The following is a 15,998-nucleotide window of genomic DNA, read 5'->3' on the forward strand; positions in this document are numbered from 1 at the left end:
ATGTGAAATGCCCTTTGTTTGGACTACAACAGTTTGTCTAGCACTTAGTATAGATGAATAAGGCTATGAACTGTTAAAGAACTGCTTCATGTAGTACAGGATTTGATTCCTTCAGCTTTCATTTGCCTTCTTTTGTCTCTGTCCAGGTTATTTCACCAGAAGTACTTCTGGGTTGCTCCTGAAAAGGGATACATGTGTCTGTTGGGCTGTCAGAAGCTTTAGAAAATGTGTTACAAATCATTCTGCACCCTTCATATAACTTCCAATTAGTACTTACTATATGTTAGTTGAGTATGAATCCCTGCACATTACCTGCATGTGTATATTTCATTCGTTCAGGTTAAAGAGTCATTATTCTGGCCTGGCAGGACTAATGTATATTGGTATTATTTTTTGTTGAAACCATCATTGGATCAAAAGGTTGAAAAAAAAAAGCTAAAATGCTTCCAAGAGTGTATAGAATCTCACAGATTAGATGCCCAATCCTCCATGGATTCCCATTTCAACCATTTCATCTAGAGTTATTACAGTGCAGCATTTTTTGTTAGGACATGTTAAACAGATGGAGGAAAAAGCTACAGACTAAGGCAAAGTATGAAAAAAAAGAAGAAGAAGGTAGCCTGAATGGTATTGGGTAGGACAGATAGAAAATGGAAGGACATGATGGTAATATATAAAGGAATAAATGGGAAGCTGGGGACACTGTGGAGTCCCTTTTTACAGATCCGTTTTACCTAGGGTCAGTCCAATTTATCATAACTGGATGTATATATTCAATAAATTGGCTAAAATGACTGAGTACTGAGGCAGTTTGTGGATGAATGTGACTGATTAAGCTATTCCTTGACCACAGGTATTGTCCTACTATAATATAACCCAACCCCATTCCAGTTAGGCCACCTTTTCAACTGTTTGTTTCAACCCCCCCCCCTTCCATTTTGAAGTCAGCACCCATCACTGAGCACATGCCTTCTTTCATCCTTGAGAATATTTTCTCTCCAATATGTAACAGGCATACTATTTCTTTCTTTCTTTTTATTTGATAGGTATATGTACTATATATTTGTCTTAATCTTCATTAAGCAAAGTCTCACTCACTATCTCTACTAATTCCTTAAAGTGCATGGCCTTAGTGAGAATACCCTTCTTACTGTCTTATCACCATTTACTATCTAGTTCTTAGATAAACTACAGTGTCTCCTAATAACCAGTCAAAAATAAAGTTTATAATGCCATATTAATCTGCCTATTCTTATTCTTTCTCACTTTTTGTGTCTTATCATATGACTGTTTTCCAAGCTCAGTAATCTGCACAATTGCCAGCTGCCTCTTCTGTCCTAATTCTGCTTGTGATCTAACACCATCTTACTTTGCAAACATTGCCATCAGTCTGCTTCCTTCTTTCATCTAGGCTTGCTTCATTATTATTCCATTTAGCGGTATGCCTTTACCACCCCCCCTCCACATGTGAAGCTGTCTGAACTACTGCTCTACAACTGCGCACCCACAAACTGATTGCAAACAGTGCAGTAGGCCTAATTCCTCTCCATCTTCCTCAGATCATCCACCCTAGCCTAATTTCACAGTAATACATCTCTATTCTATTATCAGATACATTTAGCATGTTACATTTTCTTTTCAAAACTGATTTGTGAATAATAGTTTCCTTTGCTGGCTAACTAAACCATCTCTGGAAACACTTTACCAGTTTAGCTCTTGGCCTAGCTAAGTTCTACATACATACATAGTTTAAAGAATCCTAGAAGCCAAATACACTCTGATCCAGTGCTTCTTATACCCAAAGCAAACCTGCACTGCACTGAGCACAGTTTTTCTTTTCTCAAACTAAAACCATGAGAATCACCACCCCATATGAAAACTGTTAAGATCTTACATCAGCATGTGACCTAAGTTAAAAGCATATCTTTATAATCAAGCCCTATGCAAATGCTTGACTTTGGGCTGATTATTCATGGTTCTACAACACCATTTCAGAACACCTTCCATGGCAGACCTTCTCAATAAATGTTTACATAAGGAGAAACAAAATTACTTTACATGGCTGATTTATCACTGATAATATATTTAGACAGGGAGAAACAAAATTACTTTTCATGGCTGATTTTCTCAAAAATAAAACATTTAGACAAGGAGAAACAAAATTACCTTTCATGGCTGATGATTCCAAAGAAGTGGTATTCTCTGTGATACACATCTATCCCTCTAACATGTTCTGTTTATGTTACAAAAGAGATTTAGATCTCTTGAGTAGGTATTTTTGACCCTGTTGGACTTGAAAATGTGCAGTGGGTTTGACAGGGTAGGATCTGCTGATGCTCTGCACTCAGGGCAAAGATGGCTCCTCAGTGGTCTGTATGACACCGGGAAGACAAGGCTTTGTGATGGCCTGCAGAGTTTTTTATGATTTAGGAACTTGACTTTCTTAATAAGGAAGCATTTTGGGTGTTCCATTTGGGTCAGATGTTTGGACAGATACATACCGAAGGGGATATTATGCTAAGTGATTAGCCTGATGAGTGCAGAATACAGTAGATTAATCATATCCCTGTACCTGGATATTCTGAGCTAAGGATGATATTGGTGCATGTGAATCAATGCTCTAGTCCAGTTAATACATGCAAATAAAAATAAGTAATAAATAAGTAACTAGATCTTAAGGTAGCTTACCTTAACCGGGACTATAGTAACACTAGGCTCATTACATGCATACCAGTGTGCATCTGTGGTATTTTGCACTGTCATAGATTACACCCAAGTATTGTCCACTTTCATTAATTGCAGTGACACCTGAACTAGCAGAAGTAACACTGTGTAAACTTGAAGTAAAAAACAAGTACCAGACCAACACAGCTGGGCAAAAACCTTTATTTGTTAAACAAAACAGAAAGTAATAAAAGTGAGCACTTTCGCGATAACACTATTGCTTCTTCAGACTGTTTTTTTTACTTCAAGTTTACACAGTTTTCTTGTACTGCACCTTTCACCTGTTCCTGTGTATTTTTGCTTTTTGTGGAGAAGTAACACTGCATTTACAGTCACTTCTTTACACTAACCTGGTAATGTGCCCGGCATGTCTAAATTAATTTTTTTCTCCTACATTTTTACGGAGCTCTTTTCTCCTTCCAAAATGTTACCATTCTTTCCTTATGCACTTACGCTTAACATCCTTTTGTTAGTAGTCTGGATCTTTTTTTATCTAACCCACCTCCAATTCCTCCACATAACTAGATTCATCTTCCTGCTCTCCAGGAATTCTCTCATTCTTGTACCCCAGTCTCTCCTATTTCTATTTCAATATCCCACCTTCACCCTGCTTAACACAATTTCCTGTACATTCTGTGTGCTCCCTGCCACCTTACATCTGCTTGGGATTACTGGTATTAATCCTTAACTGTTTCCACCCCATGTAAGGTCTATTCTCCCAAACTACTGTGTGTTATAGAAGGCCACTATTCATATTGCGCCATGCCTCCCAACCAGCATCCCCAGTGTTGCAGTTATGGTACATATTGCTTATTTCTTCTGACCACTAAAGAGCTGCTTATCTTCATGTCCTTATAGTTCACCTCCTCAAATGTCACAATCGGCTTGCCATACTGCATCCTTTACTATACAAGCTTTTCTACCAGCACAACCTTATACAGATTAATAGCTGTTTTCTTATCACCCTCCCCATTCTGCCAAATGCGTTCAGACATATTTGGATGAAGCTAGTCCTGCTGCTTAAAATAAATCATCTCTAGTTTTTTTCTATGACACATACTCTCATGTCTACTTCTGCTTTATCCTGTAATATTAAGAGCTGACAGTGAATTAAATATGTGCACCTCAATGCCTCTCACACAAATCAGGCTACAAACTCAGTAAAGACCCATCACTAGCCTGCCTCCATTATCAAAACCACTGATCTTAACACAAACTGTGTAAATATTGCTTTATGCAGCCACTTGCTAAAAGCCACCACATGTTCCCTCCATATTGCCTACTCTGTCTTATTGATTTTACTGCAATCAGCCTTATAAGAAACCCTGAGAGACTGTACTCTTACTGATCTGTTGCAGTGATTTCCAAATAATGCTTTATTTAACGTTAACTCTAAATTGGACAATAATCTTTTCCATACATTTTTGTTATATACACACTCTCTGTTGTGTCTCTCATTGTCTCATTTAGTTCCTCTATATCCAAGTTTTGAAAATACTTGGATTGGATCTAGATATTTCAGGTGCCATCAAACTGCAATACAAACCTCAGGACTTCTTTTTCTTTAACTTCTCACCCTCTTCCGACATATGAAAGTATTTGACACTGGAAGAGTAAACGTTTAAGATGATATGTATTTTTCATATTGCTAAATATATATATATATATATATATATATATATATATATATATGTGTGTGTGTGTGTGTGTGTCTGTATGCAGATGCAAAAAATATTGTAATCTACTAAACATTTGGTGAAATTTCTTCTATTACTCATTCTGTAATGCAATAACCCCTCAACTCTCAACTATCAAGATTTTCACAGAATGATTAGATTTTTGCCTCATATTTTTGAGATTGGGTGCCGGGCTGGCAACTCAACACTGTAAAAATCCACTGCCAATCATTAGCAGACCGGTGAAATGCTGTGGCGACCCTTAATCGGGAAAAGCCGAAAGACTTTTTTATTTTTGGTCTGTTCCGCATAAAATTTGCATTTTTCTGGCAAATCACCGAGGAGTGACGTCATTAAATGATATTCGTTTGAGTTTCAGACTTTATTTCCATCAGAAAATAACATAACTGCTGTTATTCTAACACCTTTTTAAGTTTATAAGTGCAATATTTAATATCTGTCCCTAGTTTAGGGCCTTTGTTCCCACATTATTTTAGACTTTGTCCAGATATCTTGTGCTAAGAGGTTTTGAGGTAATGCTTTTAAGACCTGGGTCAACAGAGGTATAAATAATAAAACTGTCAAGTCCTGTCTATCTTTATAGGTATGCTACAAACTCAGATGTGTTATCATGTTTTATTTGATTTATTTTATGTAATCTAAACCATTCAGCTAATGCAGGTGATTTGAATTCAGAATATCCAGTGAATTATGGTCTTAAAAATATTTGTATCTCTGTATTTCAGTTGCCAGCAAACTGTAATAGAAACCATGTAATGCTCATTGCATTATGTATGACTATGACCTTCTTTACATCTTCATCAGTTGTGTGGTCGAGTGGCTTTGTGTAGAAAGACGCTTACTGCACAGCTTCAGGATTCACTGCCCCCTTGCAGGCACCATGTGTGTGGAGTTTGCTTGTTCTGTCCGTTTGTATAGGATTTCTGCAGCTGTTCTGCCTACACCCAAACAAAGCATACTGGTTGATAGTTTACAGTAATTTGCCCATATAGTTCTATGCTGTACTATGCTCGTCCTTGCGGCTGGGGACAAGGATACAATGATTTATGGACCAGCTCACTTATTTAGTTAACAAATGCAAAGAAGCCAAAACAAGGCAACAACACACCAGGAAACCGGAGTCAGTGCTGGAAGCAATAATTTAATAGATCCAAAATAAATATTCGGAGGTAGACAAATTCAAAGTCTCCTGCATTGACTCCATAAAAACGACAATAATGAATAAATATATCCCAGTGTCCAACCAGTAACTGCAAAGAAGCCAAAACAAGGCAACAACACACCAGGAAACCGGAGTCAGTGCTGGAAGCAATAATTTAATAGATCCAAAATAAATATTCGGAGGTAGACAAATTCAAAGTCTCCTGCATTGACTCCATAAAATGACAATAATGAATAAATATATCCCAGTGTCCAACCAGTAACTGCAAAGAAGCCAAAACAAGGCAACAACACACCAGGAAACCGGAGTCAGTGCTGGAAGCAATAATTTAATAGATCCAAAATAAATATTCGGAGGTAGACAAATTCAAAGTCTCCTGCATTGACTCCATAAAACGACAATAATGAATAAATATATCCCAGTGTCCAACCAGTAACTGCAAAGAAGCCAAAACAAGGCAACAACACACCAGGAAACCGAGTCAGTGCTGGAAGCAATAATTTAATAGATCCAAAATAAATATTCGAGGTAGACAAATTCAAAGTCTCCTGCATTGACTCCATAAAAACGACAATAATGAATAAATATATCCCAGTGTCCAACCAGTAACTGCAAAGAAGCCAAAACAAGGCAACAACACACCAGGAAACCGGAGTCAGTGCTGGAAGCAATAATTTAATAGATCCAAAATAAATATTCGAGGTAGACAAATTCAAAGTCTCCTGCATTGACTCCATAAAACGACAATAATGAATAAATATATCCCAGTGTCCAACCAGTAACTGCAAAGAAGCCAAAACAAGGCAACAACACACCAGGAAACCGGAGTCAGTGCTGGAAGCAATAATTTAATAGATCCAAAATAAATATTCGGAGGTAGACAAATTCAAAGTCTCCTGCATTGACTCCATAAAAACGACAATAATGAATAAATATATCCCAGTGTCCAACCAGTAACTGCAAAGAAGCCAAAACAAGGCAACAACACACCAGGAAACCGGAGGTCAGTGCTGGAAGCAATAATTTAATAGATCCAAAATAAATATTCGGAGGTAGACAAATTCAAAGTCTCCTGCATTGACTCCATAAAAACGACAATAATGAATAAATATATCCCAGTGTCCAACCAGTAACTGCAAAGAAGCCAAAACAAGGCAACAACACACCAGGAAACCGGAGTCAGTGCTGGAAGCAATAATTTAATAGATCCAAAATAAATATTCGGAGGTAGACAAATTCAAAGTCTCCTGCATTGACTCCATAAAAATGACAATAATGAATAAATATATCCCAGTGTCCAACCAGTAACTGCAAAGAAGCCAAAACAAGGCAACAACACACCAGGAAACCGGAGTCAGTGCTGGAAGCAATAATTTAATAGATCCAAAATAAATATTCGGAGGTAGACAAATTCAAAGTCTCCTGCATTGACTCCATAAAAACGACAATAATGAATAAATATATCCCAGTGTCCAACCAGTAACTGCAAAGAAGCCAAAACAAGGCAACAACACACCAGGAAACGAGTCAGTGCTGGAAGCAATAATTTAATAGATCCAAAATAAATATTCGAGGTAGACAAATTCAAAGTCTCCTGCATTGACTCCATAAAAACGACAATAATGAATAAATATATCCCAGTGTCCAACCAGTAACTGCAAAGAAGCCAAAACAAGGCAACAACACACCAGGAAACGAGTCAGTGCTGGAAGCAATAATTTAATAGATCCAAAATAAATATTCGAGGTAGACAAATTCAAAGTCTCCTGCATTGACTCCATAAAAGCGACAATAATGAATAAATATATCAGTGTCCAACCAGTAACTGCAAAGCCAAAACAAGGCAACAACACACCAGGAAACGAGTCAGTGCTGGAAGCAATAATTTAATAGATCCAAAATAAATATTCGGAGGTAGACAAATTCAAAGTCTCCTGCATTGACTCCATAAAAACGACAATAATGAATAAATATATCCCAGTGTCCAACCAGTAACTGCAAAGAAGCCAAAACAAGGCAACAACACACCAGGAAACCGGAGTCAGTGCTGGAAGCAATAATTTAATAGATCCAAAATAAATATTCGGAGGTAGACAAATTCAAAGTCTCCTGCATTGACTCCGGTTTCCTGGTGTGTTGTTGCCTTGTTTTGGCTTCTTTGCAGTTACTGGTTGGACACTGGGATATATTTATTCATTATTGTCGTTTTTATGGAGTCAATGCAGGAGACTTTGAATTTGTCTACCTCCGAATATTTATTTTGGATCTATTAAATTATTGCTTCCAGCACTGACTCCGGTTTCCTGGTGTTGTTGCCTTGTTTTGGCTTTGCAGTTACTGTTTGGACATTGGGTTATTTTTATACATTATTTTCTTTTTTATGGAGTCAATGCAGGAGACTTTGAATTTGTCTACCTCCGAATATTTATTTTGGATCTATTAAATTATTGCTTCCAGCACTGACTCCGGTTTCCTGGTGTGTTGTTGCCTTGTTTTGGCTTCTTTGCAGTTACTGGTTGGACACTGGGATATATTTATTCATTATTGTCGTTTTTATGGAGTCAATGCAGGAGACTTTGAATTTGTCTACCTCAATATTTATTTTGGATCTATTAAATTATTGCTTCCAGCACTGACCTCTTCCTGTGTGTTGTTGCCTTGTTTTGGCTTCTTTGCAGTTACTGGTTGGACACTGGGATATATTTATTCATTATTGTCGTTTTTATGGAGTCAATGCAGGAGACTTTGAATTTGTCTACCTCCGAATATTTATTTTGGATCTATTTAATTATTGCTTCCAGCACTGACTCCGGTTTCCTGGTGTGTTGTTGCCTTGTTTTGGCTTCTTTGCAGTTACTGGTTGGACACTGGGATATATTTATTCATTAGTTAACAAATGATTAACTAAAATAAATAAAGTCTTGGTCAGTATAACTCTATTCTTTCCACTTATGTTGATCAGTATTCCTTTCTGGAGTTAAAAGTAACCACTCAACAAGGACAATCCATCATTTTCTGTCCAAGATGTGTGTCACACCACATTACTGCATGTAGTTTTTTTTTTTCAGAGTATGCAGGTTTCATTTTGCAGAAATAAATTCCTCATTTGCATTCTGTTCTACTAATGTATTTAGACAACAATCAATATATATACTTATTGGAAGAACACAAGTTCCATTTTGTACTAAAATCAATTATTTACAATCACAACTGTTGTATGCACTCTGTAATTGCTTAAACAATCATTAAAATATTTACCAGTTTATTTATTAATTGTTAAAAGCTTTATTTAAACAAAAAGCAGAAATCTAAAGACTTTCTTCTGATATGTTATACATTAATATATGTTTTGTTTGTATATTCAGCAAATGCTCTTGCCTCAGCAAACATAAAGTCATATTTTATTTTGCTATACTTGATAAATATTTTATTGTTGTGAAGAAACAAATCTGCATTCTTTCTAAAACTCATTACAAGTACAAGTTACATAATATGCTATTTTTCATAGGAATGTTGTATTATTAAAGACCACAATGCTATTTTCATAGGAATGTCTTATTATTAAAATCTGCTTAATCAATAACTTATTTGTATGAACATGCACATTACATGCTTTGACTCCAGTAAAGCTTTATTCCAAGACCAGCCTCTGTTACGCACTTGTAATAATTTTAAAATAACTTATCCATTAAATGTAGGTTTCTTAAATTTGCCAGCAGTTACTAGATTATTATTTTTTTTTTAGGAAAAAAGATATAACTAATGGTTTCTGTCATCAGTGTCATCAGTACCCTTTTCCCCATTTTTACATGGGGTTGGGGTAACACATCAGCACACATGGGCTTCAGGCCAGTTATTTTACATTAAGAAGGTTCGTGGTCTGCACTCTTGTGGGAGAAGAGGCTGGACTCTGCCCTTCTGAGCTGGGAATTTCTGGTTAAAGGTTTATAGTGCCTGAATATTTGAACTGTATCTTACTGAAATTGGTACACCTTGTTTGCTGTAGCATAGACTAGATCCAGGCCTGCTGAATCTAGCTTTGTTTATATGCTTGTTTGCTTGTTATTTCCCTGGAATGCTAATTCCACCTAATCTGGCTTCTCAGCTTCTGTGGATCACTAGTGATATCTGCATTGCTTACTGTACTTATTTCCTTGTTTCACTTGAAAGAAAGTTACTGTTTGTCGTTTTTGCATTTAAGTTACCTGTAACACATTGCACTTAAGTTACCTGGCACTTGCTCACTAAAGCAATTATATAAGTCAGCACTAAAAATTAAAAGCACTACACCCTCACTCCCCACTGGCCCTGGTTTTCAATTATTAAGGAATTCCCAATATTATTCTAGCATGTCCAAAGATGAGTTGTCAATCTCCTCTCCGGTCCAGCTGGTGAATCTGGGAATCTTGAGGCAATGTTACAACTGCCTCATGTACACAGACAACCCTCTCCTCCTCCCAACAAATTCCAACACATGTGAGAGATGCAACCATATAGCCAAACTGGAGGCTAAGCTCTCTCAACTCAGTACTGGCATAACCAGTCAGGAGGAGAAGGAAACCACATTCACTACAATTCCAGTCTCACATAGACCTACCATGACAGCAAACCAAACACATAATCACACAAAAACATACTTGGAGGCTTTAAATAAAGATCTGCCAAAGCAGCAGAGACCTACAAAGCAGACACCCAAGCAGCCGCTACCCCAAAACAAAACACGTGCAACACATATCTCACAAAGCCAGTGTGCCGAACAGTCACAGCCCTTAAGACTAAACAACACACCTGATACACTTGTAATAGGTGACTCTATCGTCAGGCACACTGACGTCCCTCTCACCAGGCTGAACAAGGAGAGGGTCACGGTGAGCAGCCTGTCGGGCGCTAGGATCCGCCACATAACACAAGCACTCAGGTCACTCCAAGGCAAGTACAAATATGACTCAGTCATTGTCCATGCTGGTGTGAATGATCTGAGACATACCTCCCTGGACTACATGAAAAGAGACATAAAGGAGCTCTCTGAGCATGTAACCCAGGCCGGTATGACCCTGACCTTGAGTAGCATCTTACCGTCACCAAGAATGATGCCACAGTATGAAGACAAGATGATCAATTTCAACAATTGGCTTAAGTACTGGTGTCATTCAAAGGGGATCCAGTGCCTGTCAGCTTGGGATGATATGCTCGACAAGCCACGATGCTTCGCTAGGGACGGCTTGCACCTGTCACCCCTGGGCTTTTGGATATTGGCAAAGGCTCTTGCTACCCCCATAGTGCCTTTTTTAGGCAAGGCTCAAAAGACAAACCCACCTCCATAGGTATCACAAGGGATAAGAAACTAAGAGTAATGCTACTCAACGCCAGAAGTCTAAACCTCAAGATGCACGCACTCGAAACTCTCCTTAGCATGGAGATCATCGATATCTGTGCAGTAACAGAAACCTGTTTCAGGGCTCCCGAGAGCACCCCAGCACTACCAGGTTATACCTCATACCATGCTTTTCGGCCCCAAAACTTGGACCGAACCACGAAAAGAGGGGGAGTATCGATATTCATCAAAGATACCCACACCTCCAGGTTGGTGGCAAAGCACGAAGTATCAGAGACTATCCATGTGCAACTAACAGCGGGTAAAACTGCCTTCCAGTTTATAGCCTGCTACAGACCACCCTCCCAAACCCAGGAACCCCACTCAGCCTTCCTGAGAACACTGGAAAATATGAAGGTCTCTCCAAACACCATTATATTGGGCGACTTCAACTACCCAAACATAGACTGGGAGCATTACTCTAGCTCCAACACCCTAGCCCAAAGGTTCCTAGAATTTATAAACTCAAATGCTATGGAACAACTTGTTACCACTCCCACAAGAGGGGAAAATATACTGGACCTGATCATCACCAACATGGGGACTCTATGCTCCAGGCCAGAAGTGTATCCCTCACTGGTAAGATCAGACCATAAACTAATCTCACTGGATATTCACATCCCGATCCCACCCCCTGCCCAGAAAACCACAGTGAAAAACTTCTCTAAAGCAAATTTCACACTCCTCAAAACTGAGGTTGAATCCTTCAAAGCCCCCGGGCCTGTGGAAAATATGGCCCAGACCTCAGAATCCTTTATAAACACATTCTATGAACACCTTCAGGAATGCATGGATCATGCGATCCCAAATAAAACCAAGACCCAATCCTCCAAAGGCAGACGTCCTGTCTGGTGGACCCTAGCCATAAACAAACTATACAATAGAAGGAGGAAGCTACTAAATGATAGAGCAAAATCCCAAAAAGGGAAGGCATCACTGATCAGTATTAGCAAAAAACTACGGGCACACATAAAATTGTCTAAGGCCAGCTTCGAGAGAAAAATTGCACAGGACACTAAGGATAATCACAAGGCTTTCTTTAGTTATGTTAGGAACCTGGGTGGTAATTCCCAGATATGCTCAGAATTAGTCCAAAATGACAAAAAATACACCGAACCCACAGACATTGTCAACATCCTAGCTGACAGGTTCAGCGCAAACTTCTCCCTCCCCACCAAAAGGGCAAATATCTATCCCAGCAGAGTGCTACCCCTGACTTCTCAGATGCTCAGGTAAGAGCCGCACCCTCCAAAGCAAAAACACAGCATCAATGGGACCAGACGGTGTCCCAGGCTGCGCCCTACATGAACTCCAAGAAGAGCTAAACCCAAACATAAAACTACTGTTCAATCTCAGCCTTACTACAGGATATGTGCCCAAAGAGTGGCGTACAGCAACAGTGGTCCCTCTCCATAAAGGTGGTGCCTCAACGGATCCTGGAAACTATCGCCCCATAAGCCTGACTAGCTTGGTCTGCAAAGCTATGGAAAGGATCATCATGGACCTCATAAATAAAGATATTGGGGACCTACAAACACTGGATCCTACCCAGTTCAGCTTTGTTAAGGGCAGATCCTGCCTCTTAAACCTGGTTTATTTCTTTGAAACAGTCACCAAGGCCATTGACGAGGGGAAGGTGGTCCACACAGCCTACCTGGACCTCGCAAAAGCCTTCGATACAATACCCCACTCAGGCATTATAGATAAGCTCACCAGCTTAAATATAAACCCCTATGTCACTAGATGGATTGCAAATTGGCTCAAGGACAGAACCCACATGGTTAGAATTGCTGGAGCCATGTCAGACTCCAAACCAGTTACAAGTGGTGTCCCACAAGGCTCAGTCCTGGGACCTCTCTTGTTTGGTATATATTTCTCGGAGGTACAGGCCAACACGGAAGGACTGTGGCTGACCAAGTTCGCAGATGACTGCAAACTGGGCGCCATAATTGACTCTCCAGCTGACACAAGCATCCTCCAAAAGGGCCTCATAGAAACAGACAACTGGTGCCAGAGCCATGGCCTCAAGCTAAATGCCAAAAGTGTATAGTCATCCCTTTGGCAAAACAAAGTGCCCACAAATTACCACATAGGTGGTAATCCATTAAGTACAGAAGAAGTAATTAGGGACCTGGGGACCCAAGTTGATAGCAATCTCTCATTTGACAACCACGTGGCCAAAGTGGTTAGAAAAACATTTTATATAGCCCACCTAATCATGAAGGGATTCACATCTAGATCAGGGGACGTCATCGTGCCTCATTACTCATCCCTCATCAGGCCCATAATTGAGTACAATGCCCCTTTTGGGATGTACCTTACCAGACACCTGCAGCAACTGGAAAGACCCCAAAAGTACCTCACCAAGAGGATCAAAGGGCTCAAACAGATGCCATATGCTGCCCGGTTAAAGAAACTCCAGCTCTACTCAGTGGCATACCGCCTGTTCAGAGGCGATCTGTGCCTGACGTATAAAGCCATGTCCAACCCGGAATTAATGGACATGCTGCACCTCAGAAAATCCAAATCCCATCGAGCTACGCGCTCGAGAGACTTGAACCTCAGCACTGAAATAAATAGGACATGCTGGAGGGACAGATTCATAACCCAGAGGCTCCCTTCACTCTGGAATAAAATCCCAGTCCAGGTTAGGCAGAGTCCCTCATTGACTCTCTTCAAGAGGAATCTTGATGAGTGGATGGGAGATCGTAGTTTTGCCCCGGGTATCACTTCTGTGTCACTGTTAGACAGAGGCACAGTATACTAACCTCAAAAAAGGGCATAGAAAATAAATTTAAAATGGGTGGCAAAAGCCAAACACATTCTGGCTAGGCTTATAAATGCCCTAGGGCAGATAGCCTAGTATGAACCTATGAACCTATGAACCTATTAGTCAATGTGCTGTAATGGATTCTGAAGCTGTTTTTAAATATGATATTGCCTCAAGCTTTCAGATTTCCAGGCTGAAAGTTTCCTCTTCACCTCAGTGTGCCATTTTTTTCTTCATTTTTACCTTTTGTGATGACCCTGCACCTCTGGGCCAGTAGTCAAGGAGCCTCAGTTCTCACCACTGACACCTGTGGAGGATGTTCACTTGGAGTATAACAGGTACAGACACAGCATTTCCAGATACAGATCTCTGCATCAAGTGCAACTTCCCTCAAGAGCACACAGAGACCACAGTCAGTCCGGGGTGGTTTCTCCCTCTTTCTCTCCAGATCTCAAATAAGTCTCCCCACTGGCACAGCTATAGAGTTGAGATCTGAGCTGAATGTCCAAGCCAAGGCCTTCAGCACCCTCTCTGTCCAACCAGTGCTTTGTGTCCCTGCCCAAGTAACTGACACACACACACACACACACACACACACACACACACACACACACACACACACACACACACATGCACACATATGCACACACATCTTGGAAAGGCTGGCACAGGTTTACTAGCTATGACACCTTCTGGCCAGACTATAAGGTAGTTATGACTGCCACCAGACACTCCTGCAGGCTACCTTAAGGCTCTTACAATTGTACCCAATATACTGAGTGAAATTAATATTAATACAAATGGTAGTTTGACCAAGAGCAAGGATATTAGCATTGGCCCACACAGTGACACCAAATAAATATGCAAGTACTCTCAAAACGTAAATATATCTACAAAGTTTAGCCACAATCAAAGGTTTAAAGATATTTAATAATAAATAATAAAAGAACAAGACAATAGTAAATATATATTCACAGTGACATCAGAGTTCAAATCACAGGAAATATTTAAAATAACATTGAAGGACAGGCTCAGACAAATAAAGAAAAACAATATCTAAACTAAGCTTCACTATATTCCTGACTGAATCTAAGAGAATTATACTATTCCCTGTTTACTTAATAGAACAAGGTAGATGATGTGGTGAATGGTCCTTGTTGTCAGGCCCAAGACAGAATACAGAATGCTCTGTCTCACTAAGAAACTTCTCAGAATATCTAAAGTATTACTTTTGAAATAGCTTGCAGAATGACATCACTTCTGGTCATCTGACTTGTAGTTCCATTGCAACCCCCCATTGCTGGAAGATGGCAGGGCTTAGCTCCTAATTGTAAAAATACACACACGGCTTTGGCTCAGATCCGTGGTAGGTGCTGGAAGTCATAAAACAATTGCATACCTCCACACTTCCAGAGTAGTAATTAGTTTACCCCAAAGACAATACAGAAATATTCCTAGTACAGACTTTGTGTTTCTGTCTGCATTGAAACCATTGAGACAGCATCTTTATGGCCTAGCCCATAAAGTGATTTAATTTCAAATATATTTTAAAATTTGCTGGACTGAAGTTAACCTCCTGTCTCCCAGTTTATTCTGTTAAAGCATATACATTTAAACAGTTACAATAGTACATGTACATTTCTGTTCTCCAACAGGGCACACTGTGGATACATTTCAAACATATGCACTTTACAAATACCTTTTCATCACAAACATCTGTATAAATCAGTTTGATATACACATGACATACAATTCTAATACATTTGTAACACAAGCATCTTGTATAAATCAATTTGATATTCACAAATGATGTATAATTATTTACAAAATTCCAGATAACTGTCTGAAGCTGTCAACTTTTTTAGGTGCTTGTTCTCACCATTCCTAGCGACCATCACATTTCCCTACTGTGAGCCTAGCCAATTTATTTCCTCATCCTGATATTCATAGTGAGCATAAGAGTGGGCTGGGGACATCATACAAACAGCCACAGCAGTCTTTGTGTGCCCTTACTAATACATTGGAAATTAAGGTAAATCTGTTTGTCCCTAAATCCCCATCTGCATCACCCCATGAATCATAATTCCCTCCCCTTGAAAAGCCACACTTCCATCTACCTATGATGAAGGATAGCACATTTGCATCTTACTGTCTGAATGACTGCCCAGTGACACCTTTTTTTCATCAGTGCCCCTTTTCCAAGGAATTTTAGCACTGGATATCCCCACTCTGCCTTTCACTGAGGATAGGCTCACCTATCCACCCCATGCA

The sequence above is a fragment of the Protopterus annectens genome, chromosome 1.part0 (assembly GCF_019279795.1).
Source record: "Protopterus annectens isolate FY-2018-M chromosome 1.part0, PAN1.0, whole genome shotgun sequence".
NCBI lineage: Eukaryota > Metazoa > Chordata > Ceratodontiformes > Protopteridae > Protopterus > Protopterus annectens.